Source organism: Trachurus japonicus, chromosome 7 (genome assembly GCF_045865225.1).
Source record: "Trachurus japonicus isolate A0001 chromosome 7, Traja_1.0".
Taxonomy (NCBI): domain Eukaryota; kingdom Metazoa; phylum Chordata; class Actinopteri; order Carangiformes; family Carangidae; genus Trachurus; species Trachurus japonicus.
Genome location: NC_140913.1, coordinates 7206600 through 7221436, shown reverse-complemented (window position 1 = coordinate 7221436; position 14837 = coordinate 7206600).

Genomic DNA, 14837 nt, shown 5'->3' with positions numbered 1-14837 from the left:
GGCATAATGGCCCATTGCCATAATTGCTATAGTCATAGCAGTAGGTTTGTTACCTTTAATTGTAGGTGTAAGCTATTTTTAGTACAGCGGAGCGCAGCAGCAGGCTGCTCAGAGCTACGCTATGGAGGCTAAGGGAATTTCTTGGTTTCCCTCATTAAACTCATCAAATACAAAATCCCAAAACTCCACAGCGCTTTTGTAGACAAGTTGTGAGCTGCACAACCACCACGCTATGAGATAATGACGGAACGATACGAAACGGAGCCGTTTTCGAGGTAAATTCATACAAAACCGCTGATGCGCGTTGCGTTCAGGGACAGTTTTTCAGCAAGCAGTCTCTCGTATTTACCCTGTATTTACCTCGAAAACGGCTCCATTTCGTATCATTCCGTCATTATCTCATAGCGTGGTGGTTGTGCAGGTCACAACTTGTCTACAAAAGCGCTGTGGAGTTTCGGGATGTTGGATTTGATGAGTTTAATGAGGGAAACCAAGAAATTCCCTTAGCCTCCATAGCGTAGCTCTGAGCAGCCAGCTGCTGCGCTCCGCCGTACTGAAAATAGCTTACACCTACAATTAAAGGTAATGAACCTACTGCTATGACTATAGCAATTATGGCAATGGGCCAATTTGCCAAAATGTTGAACTATCCCTTTAAAGACTATGCAAGATTTGCCCCTTAATTAAACAGCTTTGGATTAATTGTGATGGTTAAATGACTTGTTACGGGGAGAAGAGGCACTAGGTGGAATCTGCCTTCCACCTAGTGCCTCTTGGCTGAAAACCATCCCTGCAAGACACCTGTGTCCGACCCTGTGTCCTAGATCGCATCTTGCAAGAAACATGGACTGCTTTACGGCACTATGAGACAAACACACCTGACAATCTCTTGTTAACATTACCCACATTGGTAGACATCGCTCCATGGATTGCCTTCTCACTGGCTTCGTTGAAAACACATGGACATGGCCGAGGTGGGGAGGGAGAAGGGTTAGCGATGAGTTTTTACGACAGTGATATGCATTCCGAAAATGTAGGGGGAGCTCTGTAGAGAAAAATAAAAGCGACCAAAACAGCTAAAAAGCAACCAGACTTTATAGTTCCCCTTTAATGCCAATAAACCATGTACTTTTGAATACCACAGCCTATCTGACCATGCGCTCCTCTTTATGGCCACAGTCTTCTAATGGCTACTTCCAGCTCAAACTGGATTCATGGACATGACAATGAGTTCAATGAACTTTACTGGCCTCCCCACACAGTCTCCAGACCTGAGTCCAGGGGAACACATCTGGGATGTGGTCGATCCAGAGATTGGCAGTGTGAATGTGCAGCTGACAGATCTACAGAAATCATGTGATGCAATCATGTCAAATGGGGCAGAATCTCAAAGGGAAGCTTCCAACATCTGGTCGAATCAATAACTGAGAGTAACTGAGTGCAAAGGGAGGAACTACCCAGGGTTTGTGCGGTGTTCTCATTAAATTGGTTTACGTCTTAAAAAGCAGAAAATGCTAAAAAAGAAAAACATGTTGAGGTGTTATCAGGTTGTATATAAGCTGGATTTTGAATCCATAAATAAAGGATGCTGGGAAAGATTTTGTCTACTGCATTATTTCTAATAGTGAATATGTTGCTGGCATGATGGACACTGATGGTTGAGAAAAGTAATTGTATGCTGTCAGCACACAGTATTTTTGCATTTTATTTGTAATTCAATGTAATATAAATCGAGTTAGAATGTTAGGCATGTTGATACCGTCTATTATTACATTATTCCACCAAGGAAACAACTCACAAAACACAGAGGACTTGACCTTTCCCCCCCATTTCTCCTTGTGAATGGACACTTCCCTATAGCCTAATGGACTCATCTCTCTCCAACATTCACACACACACACACACACACACACATCCACTTTCCTCGCCAGAGAGGCCACAATCAGCCGGTGCAGGTCATTGGCCCCTAGGCAGGTTCAATATTTATGGGTCGTTGCAGCATTTTAGCATCTCCGCTTGACAAAAATGATCAGTGTCTCAGACACTCTGCCTGTCAATCCAGGAGCTCGGCGCATCACATCAGCTGCCATCGCAGTAAAGCCCCTGCAGGATGTCGCTGGAAGGAAGCCAATAAGATGGGTCTCCTCAGCCAAGGATAAATCACTCTGGATCCAGAACTGAAGCAGCTCAAGTCTGACGTCTGCGGAGGAGATGGATGGATGGGTGGATGGAAGGATGGATGGATGGATGGATGGATGGATGGATGGATGGATGGATGGATGGATGGATGGAGGGGATATAAATTCTAATACGCTCTTTGCTTGTTTGTCCTACAGTTAAATTCAACACTGACAACAGCTGAAATCCTGATTAATACAGGCTCATTGGATCATTGTCGTGTTTTGCTGTGCATACTTTACTGAGTTTTCCAAAGCTGGCAGGCTCAACAGCTCAAACTGATGTACAACCAGACTTCAAGAGTTCAACATCGCAGAAACCTGTAGTGAGTGATTTTTGGCCACGTGGGAGCAGCAGAAATGGGTTCTGAGCGAAACACTGACATACGTATCATTATGTTTTAAGTTGAAATGATGACAATGGGAAAACAAAATCCTGAGAGGCTGTGAACAGCCTCTGAGTGGCTGGTCTCTGTTTGTGGTTGAACAACCAGTGAACTGCTCCATCCATACCATGTTTTCATTTTAAAGGAGACATATTATGCCCCCTTTCCACAAATCAAAATAGTTCCCAGGTGTCTTAAAGACATATCTGTGACATGCTTTGATCAAAATACCCCAAGGATCAAACATCACAGCTCTTTTTATGCTCTCAAAACGGCCCTGTTCAGAACAACTGGTTTCAGTGCCTGTCCCTTTAAATGCAAATGAACCTTAATACTACAATTGTCTTTGCTCTTCATCCTATTTTCTGCAATAAACCAAAATGTAGTTCCTGTTTACACCAGCTTACGTATCCCCAGTGTACATGAGTGGTCAACTGATGATGATGATTTTCAAGTATTGAAATTTTTCAGCTAAAATGGTAGTCTGGACAGAGATCATGGAAATGTGAACGCAGCCTGAAACCGAGAGCAAATTTTGACATTTGACTGTGTATCTAAGACCTCTGAGAGAAAATGCATTTTAAGAGTTTGTGGTCTATAATAATGATTGACATTCTGCCTGTGAGTGGATTTTTTTCTTTTTGTGATGGATCCACAAAGATCAAGAGAGTGGGGGTTGCCAACACTTTAATCTTCTCTCTTTCCAAATAATTGGGCACATTGAGGATCCAGTGAAATACTGGGAAAACCCAAAATGACTTTCTCCTTTTTGCCTTAACAAGCTAATGGAGTGTTTGTGTTGTCCAGCCTCATCTGCGCTGTGTAAAAAATAATTCCCAAAGGCAGGGGAAAAACCAAATCATCTTCATCGGTGCTTCATGAAGATCTATCTTTAATGAGGTGTACAATACTTGACTCCTCTATCAAGTGAGTGCAAATGTTGGATTGTCAGTTTTGTGGAGTTAAGAGAAGTGGTCAGACAAAGACTAAATAATTTTTTCAACTGCATATTTCTTTTCTGTTTATTCTGTCCTTTGTAGCGTCACCACCTGTGTGATAATTTAGAATGTACAATGTTGATGGATGGAAGCCATTAGTAGCAGAAATTTGCGACTGTTTTCACCCTGAAAATTCCCACGGATTCACGGTGTTCACAGTCTGTGCTCTGAGGTTAGCTTGCGGCTCCCGTCCAGTTCTTTGTTTGTCTGTGACCAGGATGTCTGACATTTGCTGACCACACTCACATGCCGAAGAGAAAGACAGCATTTCATTTTTTGTGACTCTGTGACCCTTCATAGAGGCTCCATCAGGTCAAGCTCTCACACTTTATATGAGCATAACCTCATTACTGATGTATTGGGAAGGTAACTTATATATAAACTTATATCATATCGCATAGCAGATTCTTGGCCACCACTCAAAATCAATCACTACCAGCTGTTTTCCTTCCAATCATATCAGTGTGTTTTCCTTAATTCCAGCTGAACCTCCATTTCTATTCATTAAAAGTATTTAACATTAAGGTCAAACATTTTAGGAGTTTTCATGAAATGTCATTATTTGTCGGACAAACATTTGAGCCTGAGATTTCAGATCTGGCTCTGAAAACTGCAGCTGCCTCCATCTGCTCCTGAACGGCCGTTGGACGGTCAGATGAATTTCAGAGATGTCAGAAATTTTGGTTGGGTGATGTCAGGCTCCCACACAGTTGAAGCAGAGTCTTGAGTTGATTCCCCAATGTCAATGCACCTGGCAGGAAAGTCTGAAAATGCCATGGCGATGCACGGCTGGACGAAATATGGAGGCCTTGTTTGCCACGACCGATAAAAACGAAAGACGATGGCAGATTCTTTTTTTTTTTTTTAAAGAAAAGCTTTTGGCACACAGCACTGCTCAAATTATCAAAGGGGCACATCTCCTCTGTCTTGTTAGCACTGTTGCTTTCAAATTAATCTTTATGGACAATTGTCAATAGTCGGGATGGCCTGCAGGGGTTGAACAGAAAGAATACTCAGGTCAGGAATGATCATGATGATCATGATTTTCTCGTAAAATCTGATTGCCATGTAAACAACGAATCGTACACTGTATCCCCAACTTAAAGTGACTTAAACTTCTACATGCACTTAACACAACACTAATGTTGTGTGTGAACGTGATTTGAACTTGTTTAAAGACACCTCCAACAGAGCTGGTTTGAGTAACAGAAGTGAAGTGACAACTAAATTAATGCATTACCTTTGCAGATGAGTAGTAATTAGTAAATCAATGTAATTATGTTTTCAAGAGAGGAATTTGTAATGACAACTGATTACGATTATCACTTGCCGAACACTGTACAGAGAAAGTTTAGGGGCTGCTTGTCTTCATGATAGCTCAGTATCCTGTGGGACAAAAGTGTCCAACAATAACAGAGTAGCAGATGTAGCAAAGACAGTGATAACTCTGGGCAAACACTATATTTAGTATGGAAGTGGCAGATAATTGGGACAGGTGCTCCACATTCACCCCAGAATAGACATCGATTACCTGACCTGGAGTTCAGGAGGTCAGAGGATTGTGGGAGGTTTGTAGGAGAAGAAGAGTCCTGACAGTCAGCTCATCGACCTGCGGCCTTGGACCTCTAGTAAATAACACATGGAAGCTCCTTATACATATAAGTGTATACTGTGTTTAGACATGAAAGTGATTTACAAAGCTATCAGTCCAAATAATGTCTGGATCTGGTCTGATTTCAAACCTTAAGGCAGTATCTTCTTTACTTGTCATCAGTCTCACATACACTATAAACCTGTGGTATAGCGTCCATTCACGCAACACTGCAAACTCCTCCAGGTGAACTGAGCTGAGCTGCCTGACACCCAGCTGCCACTTTAACACAGAGAGGCCAACTCTTGACTGACCACTGAAAGCATGCTTCTTGAAAATGACTCACACATTTACCCATGGGTGGCATTGGCACAGTGTGCTTACAAGGTCAAATGAAAACACTTCGCTAATTTGGTGATTCAGTGTGTCCGGCCAAAGGAACGCAAGGAAAAAGGAAAAAAAAAAAAAAATACTGTCGGTGGCTGTGTGAAAATATTGCCACTAAAGTGTTCCTTCAACATCACCTTGGGGCAAATTTTCCCTGAAGAGCGGGCCAAACATGTCATGTCCTTTCTATATTCATAAAAATCTCTTGAAAAACCAAGGATGTGGACTTTTCTCGTAATTTAATGTCACGTTTGAACCTTGGACAAGGTAATAATCATGTCCTGACTCCAGCTCTGTGCTTAAACATGAGACTGGCAACCACCTGAATATCTTAAAGGGATAGTTCAACATTTAACTTTAATTGTAGGTGCAAGCTATCTTTAGAACAGTGGAGCAGAGCCGCGAGCTGTTCAGAGCTATGCTATGGAGGCTAATGTAAATTCATCCAAAACCGCTGATGCGTGTTCCCATTGGGGGCAGTTTCTCTGCATTTGCCTCTAAAACAACTCCATCTCGTAACGTTCTGTTATTATCTCAGTGTGGTGAATGTGCAGGTCACAACTTGTCCACCAGAGCGTTTTGGAGTTGTTGGATTGTGTATTTGATGGGTTGGGTGAGGGAAACCAAGAAATCCCATGAGCCTCCGTAGCGTAGCTCTGAGCAGCTTGTGGCTCTGCTCTGCCGTTCTAAAAACAGCTTGCACCGACAATTAAAGGTAACGAGCCTACTCCTAAGGCCTTGTCCACACGAGCCCGGGTATTTTTGAAACCGTGAACATATGTTCCCGGTTGTATGTCCTGTCCACACGCAACCGCGCTTTTGGAACCCTGAAACCGTGGTTTTTTGAAACCGGAGTCCAGGGTGGGGTTTTCGGCCGGGGTTGGTTTCACCGGGTGCGTGTGGACACTGCAACCGTGATTGTTTTTCTCGTTTACGTCATAGCTGCACACGTGCTGATGTAAACACTGCCAGCCCGCAGAGGTTGTTTGCAGCGGCAGGAGTTGACGTGAGCTCGCAAAAATGGAGGTGACAAAGTGGATTTTTATCACTTTTTTTTCTTTTTTTTCTACATCATCTAAATGCTATTTGTATAGTTTTTCGATGAGAAATGTATAAGGAAACGGTCGTCAGGGCGATGCTCTTGTCAGCTCCAAACTCACCCTCAATCACAGACCACAGCTGGTTTTCCACAAATCATTACAGTAACAAGTGACGCTACAGATCAGCGGGGGCTGCTGCCGGTGTGTTTTTAAAATTACAGAACTACTACAGTAGCGCCGCAGTTTCTTATTCCACATCTTGTTTGATTGAGAGTTTTTCGGGATGATTTTCATGAATGAACAGGCAATAGCCTATGTCACGGTCAGACCGGGTACGAGGGGGGGGGGGGGGCAACATGTGCAGGCTGCTGCAGCAGTGCACGTCAAAGGGACACCGCCGAAAATAAAATAAATAGGCTACACGTAGTTTTGAAATTGTTTTTGCGCATGTTTTCATCCATAAAATGACCAAAAATGAACACTATAAGCGGATTTCTTGATAACGAATTATTTAAACAGCATTTGTATAGAAATGATTCCGTCCCAAGCCTTTTGATCCATAATCGGTTTCCACTGTATTTTGATTGGTTAAAACAGCCTTCCACACGTGCATTGCGTCACTTGGTAGCGGATCCCACGGTTGCGTGTGTACGGAGTGTTTTTATTACACCACTCGTGTGGACGCAGAGCAAAACTCCGGTTTCAAAAATACCCGGGCTCGTGTGGACTAGGCCTAAGACTATAGGGATTATGGCAATGGGTCAATTTGCCAAAATGTTGAACTATCCCTTTAAAGTCATGTACAGTACCTACGCATGTGTGAAAATAACATGTAATATTGCTGTTCATGTCGTTTTGTTGTGCTACTGCTTCTTGGTCTGTGCTACAAATACTCATTAAGATGTGACAAACTATGATTTGTTGAGAACATAGAGTGACCAAAATTCAGCCCAAGAGAAACATCTTCAGTTGTCTCAGTGCGGCTGTCCCGTGGCTCACCACTTGTTATTGTTCTCATCGAGTCCAAATGAAGAGAAGCAAAACAGAAAACACTGCAGAGTTTGAATGAACCACTCAGGACATGCCTGTAGTGAGAACATCCTGGGTCTCTGGCGCATGAATCATTACCACAACAGCTAAATGCAGTGAGCGATGTGAACACAAGTGTTTGAAGAGCTCCACGGCCGAAGCTTTGAGGATGGTGGTCGGGGTGTGTCCTCACAGAACATGACGGAGGCAACAGGACGCTTCTGGCAGTGGGCAGCTTTCATCAAGGCCTGTGTGGGCACGATTTCATAAAGACTGTGGGCACCTGTGGGTGACTCACACAGGCCGAACGGCTCCTCAGGGCTAGAGTGACAAAAATCCTAACTGCAGGGTTGAGAAATATATAGGCCACAGTTTCTCACTGTGGTTAGGAGCAGCTAGCAGCTTTCCAAACCCTGTGCTCTTTCAAGCAGGGTGAGCATATGAAGGATTTCCCCTGAGACGCGGCTGTCGCAGTGATCCAAGTAAACCCTGTAAACAGGAGACTTCAGAACAGCACAAAACAAAAAGAAACTTAGGAAATACCTGGGGCTGCAGCTGGAAAATCCAGAGCAGGGAAGAAAAAAAACAGCATTTAGAGAAATGAATGAAAAAAGACAGCTTCAGCTCACTTTCAATATGGGGTGACTGGCCACGGTGGGTGCCACATCGCCTCCAGTGGCTGCAGGGTGGGGGTTGTAATTGACGGCAGTCGAGGAGGGGGGTAGATGGGACTCGTCAGCATTGGTCTGATGAGGCTGAGCTGGCGTGACGTGCCCGTCAGCGGGGAGAGCAGCGCAGCGGGCTCCTGTCACGTGCGCGTACAGTTCAGCTCTTGTAATGTACTTTGGATGTGTACATTTGTTTACATGCAGAGAAGACAGCGTGGAGCTTTTGCAGGAAGAGACATAACACGGTCGGGGTAGGCGTAAGACACAGGGAGGAAAAAAAATACAGGAGGTGGGGGGAAGGGTGACTAAAGGAGAAGTAGGACGAGTGGGACATGATGGGCCGGCTGCCTCCCTCCTCCTCCTCCTCCTCCTCCTCACCCTGTCTTCGCCGTCTCAGAGGAGATGGAGGAATACGAGCACGGGCCGGCGCCTTCGTCTCGCCCGCAAATGAAGCCGCCGTGGCACCACGGTGTCGCCTGCCAATTCTTTACTGAGCTCTCGTCATTTGCATACCGCCTCTCCTGTGGGGCGTATAAAGCTCCAACACACAGGGGTAAGGCTTGGAGGACCTCGCTATTCGGTTTGAAATGAACACATCACACACGGGGCGTAAAGTGCTACCCGGGCTACTGCTTGGGTTTTAGAAGCAGTAACGAGGAAGGGGACGGGGGAGGAGGAAAGGAGCGGTAAATTTATTGACTTTTAAAAAAAAAACTTCAATGAGGAGAGGCAGAAAAGATAGAAAAAAGCTACATAAAAAAATTGAAATGAAGGAAGCGGGCAGAGAAACAGGCAGCGTAGAGCTGAAGCTGCAGGGGCCTATTAAAAAATGAATCAAAGGCGTGCAGGCTTCCCCACTGAAAGACAGACAGAGCCGCTCACACCTCCTTTAGTGAGGTAGAGAAACATTTCTGGAGCCGTAGTGAGAGCACGTCAGTCACAAGACACACGCACACACACACATGCACACGTGTGCACACACTCACACTACATTGACTTACATTCATTTCCTGGAGAGTTGCTCTAAACCTGAACCAAAACTACTTACCATAACTGAACCAAAACTGACCTTACAGCGTACATCTCACCCTTCTAATTTAAATAAATACATTTTGTGAAATGCATATTGGAGTCTTGCTGTGTGTCCCCATAATGTTTTCAGGTCCCCACAATATGAGTAGTACCTGGGTGACACTTACACTCAACATGTTTATGGCTTTCGCTGAGGCGTGTGAACACATATGAACAACACACTAATTAACCTTCCATTCACTGTATCTAACAAATCCTGCTCCCTCTGATCGGTATCAACGTCTGAATTGTTTCCTCATAATTATCTCGCTGCTGAACTGAAACAGCATTTAGAAAAAACTCATCTGAAATCCACCCTGAATGAATTCTTCAAGTGGGAGCAGCTTTAACCCCCCCTACCCACCCCCACCCCCACCCCCCCAACACACACAGTCTCTTTTCTCTCTCACTGGTTTCTGAATGTGAAGATAGTTGGTTTTATTTGTGCAGGTTTCATCATGTTCTCTGACCTTAACCTTAGAATAAGGAATAATAGTTATTTGATTAATCACAATTATGATGATCACATAATTGTTTAGGTATTTTACTGAGAAAAATGAGCATGAACATTTAGTGCTATTTGAAGATCTCCCGTGGCCCTGAGACTCTGTTTTCCATTACAAATTGAACTCTTTTTTAGACAGAAAACTGTTTGTCGTCCAGATGGATGTTAGAAGAAAATGGGATCACTGGTCATTGGAACACACCTTTATCTTTGAATTGTGTACATGAATGTGTCATGAACAAAGAGTTCTTTCAAAGGGAAACACCCGCTCTAGACAACTAAACTGAACCTGTAAATATTTTTTTTTGCTTGGAAACATCTTTCCTTGCTGGAAAGCTGGAACCATATCCTGTCAATGAATGGAGTGCTGTGTCATTAATGGCAGCAGTATTTTCCCAGCATGGTTGAGGTGGATGGTGAGGGTACAACGCACATGACGGTAACACAAAGGATCAGAGTCCTGTCTGTGGTTTGGGCAACAGAGGGGAAGATGGTGGTTTGGGTCAAAGGTAAATAAACAAGAGTCTGAACAAAACCATGAAGCAGTGAAATGAAGCTGCCATCGCCACAAGTATCAGTGCTTTAACAACCAGATACATGCACTGACGTCATGCTCTCACTGTGTCAATAGTTGGTGGGGGTTCAGGCAGGGTCGGGTCTGACACAAACTCCTGACTCATCTGGCAAAAATGAAAAAACAAGAAATGGGAAAATTTGATTTAAAAAAAGGTTTTGGGTTCATTATGTTGGGAAGATTTACCTCATGACCACGGCAACAAAAAATAAAAATGTCATGTCAGTCAGGATTGTTAAATGCTGTCTGTAACAATCATAAACTACTGTGGAGTGTTTTGTCTGGTTAACCTTTAAACATAATTAATCTGTTAATCCACGTGGACTTCCTGGATTGTATATTTCCTGTTTGACTGATAACATGTCTACTTCAGGATTTAGTTACCCTAGCTTAGCATAAGGACTTGAAACAGCTATATCCAAAGTAAAAAAACAAAACAAAAAAACAACCAAAATTTACCAAATGGAACTATTTTATTGAAGTGGGATCTGTATTTCCTAGTAAACTCATTCACTCTAAGCAGCTCAACACTAAGGCTTGTTGTCAACAAAAGCTCTTAAATGTGGGTCAAAGCTATGTGTTACTCAAGCTAATGTGTTGGTGTAGTGGAGGCATGGAGTTAGAGGAAATGGCTCTGCGTGGCTCTGTGTGAATGACGTGTGTATAAAGATGTCAGTAGAACATCACACCTTAATCTCCCCTGACAGAGTGGGAACTGCAAAGGGAGGAGGCCTATGTAAAAGCAGTCTTAAGGTGGCACTCCACCAAACCTCTCAGTCAGATGTTCCAGTCATGTAACGCGATGCACAGATGCAGGGATTGAACTCTTACACCCTTCTGCATGTATTGTCCAAATGCAGCCCATGGCCCGCGGGTGCTTCAGCTTTCTGAATCAATATTTCAGCGCGCCGAGGCGTCGCTCAGCCTCCATCCACCTGGAGTGCTGCCAACATCCAGTTACAGTACTACTATAGCCTGCAGTGCATGGCTGCTGCCCACACACACATCCACAGGAGCATTAGCAGTCAGAAACAGCTATCATAGCTCTTTGTTTTGTCTTGCCAGGTGGAATCATACATAATAATAAGCCATGTGAAATATGGCCCTGTAGGTTTGAAATTTGTTTGAACAATCTATCAAAATATAAATTTTTCATAAATGAAATATAATGTGCATCCATTTGACTTATGCCCTGTTTAACAGCAGTCAGTTTTGCTGACAGCCAAGCAAGGTAAGTACTTTCAATATGCATTAAAGATCCAGCAAAGGTCTTGAGGAATATGATCTCTGAATGGCCAGTGTATTCACATAATTATGTTCTTGAGCTGCAGGTTTGATCTTTAACCTTGAGATGAAAAATAAACTCTCAACCAATCGCATCTCACTTTTACATTACTTTGTCGAGACACTACAAACTTGGCTGTCAAATTCTGTCGAGTTTTTGTAATGGAAACAGTCAGTTTTAGGTTGAGGTGAAGAACACCGTCCCCAAACTGATATTGAATTTTGAAGAGAAAGAGCTGACAGACTAAGTCATACTGACAGTATTTAAAAGTTCATGCCAGAAAAAAGAAATTCACAGTTTACTCAGAATGACTTCCTTTCTGTTTGGAGCCCAGGATGGAGTCTGATAATATGACATTTCAAATCAGTAATGCAGGGTTTCCCCCTGAAAACTTGTTAAACCCGGTGGTAGGGCGGCCCACCGGCAGCCCACCGGCAGCCCACCGGCGGCCCACCGGTGCCTGATCCTAACCACTGACTGATGGCAGGGCCCTATAGGTAACAGATTCAATGGCAGGGTTCCCCATTTTTTCTAAAGACCCTGCTATTCCGAAAAGGCTATTGGGGAAAACCCTCCATTCCGAAACCCATTCCTAGTAGCTAGTTAAACTGTAATTTACGCTATCTAGTATCAGTTATCAAGACGGACTGGAATACAATGTTATAAACTACTGGTTAGCTTAATTTTAACTTAACGACAAGTTAGAAACTCACCAACGTTAAACTTCACTTGTTGTGGCTAAAGTTGATAACTAGCTAACAGTTAGACCTTAGCATTTATTCATTTAAAAAGATAGTTAGCCAATGCTACTTACCTACAATGTGTGCATGATGCACAGTAGCAGAGACCTGGGGACGGAGGCAGGGAGATGAGATGTTCAATCGACGTCAAGGTTAAGAAATCTTATGGTCCTCTATGGGGGGTCTGAAATCATATTACAAGATTCTTTCAGGCATGAATATGGGAACTATATTGTTTATTATTAAATAGCCTAATACAGTTCAGGGTAAGAAAGATATATTTCTCAACCCCCTTAAATGTTGATTTTATCTGTTCTGGGAGGTGTAATTTGTAATTAATAGTTATATTATACCTGAATTATTTATAACATGGTGTTCTGATTTAATATGATCAGAATGAACCAAAGGGTGAGAACATGTTCTGTCAAGCTGTAAACATATTCATATAAAATGTCATGCTAGTCCTATGTGAATATTTTAAAACAGATGGGTGGAACAGTCATTTTAATATTCCACATTGATAACGACTGGTAGGTAGAAGTTTCAGCATCGTCTGACACATATCCTGAGCAGACAGCCATGAGAACAAATATTAATTTTAACTAGCCACACCCTGATAACATGATGAAACAAGCAATATCCGCCTGGCATTCACTGGAAAACCAACATATTAAAATACCATAACTGACTGACTACCATCATGTTTATGTTCTGTCAGCACATTCCTCCAACTGTAAAGCCTCCACACACTAAGACACTGAATGAGTCACTGAGTGAATGGCTGCATAATTAAAGTGACAGGAGAATTCGTCAGATAGTGTGAGCGCTGGCTCTGACAGCAGAGTGCAGCGTCTGAAGGACAGGGACCAGCAGCCTCTGGGGCAGTGCAGGAGAAATCGATGAGTCTCTGGCAGCGAGAGTCATTAGTTGAGTCACATGACTTTATTCAAGTCTGACTGGGGTCATAGATCACATAATATCATGCCTCACCTGCCTGCCCTCAGACCTCTAACATTACAGTGAGACTTGTCATTTTTGTTGACAGTTTCACAGAGAGAATGAGTAACATATCTGTTTTTGAGGCAGTTGCTTTCCAAAGCATTAGGATACATTAGCTTTTATGAGCAAAATACACCTGAATCTCCAACCTAACTGATGGTGACCAAGTTGCATTGTGTGCAAAGTAAGTACTAGTACTTTTTTTTTTACAAGGAGGAAGAATGTGTGGAATAAAAAAGACCACATCTCTGATTGGGCGACACAGTGGTGCAGTGGTTCCCACTCAGGTTCTGTGCTCAATTTCCTCACCTGGGGCCTCTCTGGGTGGAGTTAGCATTTCTCCATGTGCCTGCATGGCCTTTCATCTTCATCTCTATATGTCGGCCCTATGATAGACTGCCGACCTGTCCAGGTGTACCCAGGCTTCAGTCCCTCCCATGACCCTGCACAGATAAGCGGTATAGACAGAGGATGGATATATTAGAACAGAACACAATAGGAAACTTTATTGTCCAGCCAAGGCAGGACAGTTCTGTCTTTGATCTTACCCACATACATAAAAACACAGGGTTACGTCACCTCTAGATTGCTCATTACCCTATTTATTATTATGTTGAACTTGACGGCATTGTGGATAAAGGAACCCTTATAGATCTATTTCTTTGCCAGAGGTCGTCTATAGCGCCACCCTGAGGGGAGCAGCTCAAACTCACTGTGGAGGGGGAGTGTCTCATCATTGATTATTAACAAGGCTTTCCTCTGTGCAGCTGCGTTGTAGAGGTCATCTAGTGCCTTATGTTGGTGGCCAACTATCTTCCTTGCCGTCTTAAAGATCACGCTATAACATGTTATAAAAGTCACAAAGCTAAATCAGAAACATCTCAAAGATGATGTAGAGAAACAGGCGGTTCCTGTGCTATAGCACTATACTGTGGGTATTGGTATTGCAACACTTTACTGCCTCAGCTCAGTCAGAAGATTGACATGTTTTTCCACCTTCCACTCCAGGACTGGCAGATCCCAACCAACCATATTAATAAAAACAAGGCAGCTAAGTGGCCTAATGGGTTGAAAATTCAACCTGGGAACACGCACTGTCTGGAAGGTTTAGTTCAGGGCAAAGCAGTCCTTTTTAATTCAATTTCTAAGTAATGTAAGATAATAGATCATTATCACTGTGTCCAGCTCAGTTAATTAACCAGATGGCCAAATAGCCTTGGTAAATCACACTACGGAAACAGCTAAAGGCATGTCCATCTGATGCTCCTGTGAGTTAAGCACCTGTCCAGCATGTACAGTAATGGCTTCCTCTTGTTTCATGAATAATTACTATATACCTGCTGCACTTGAATCATAACAATTATTGCGCACGGTGTGTTACGAGCCA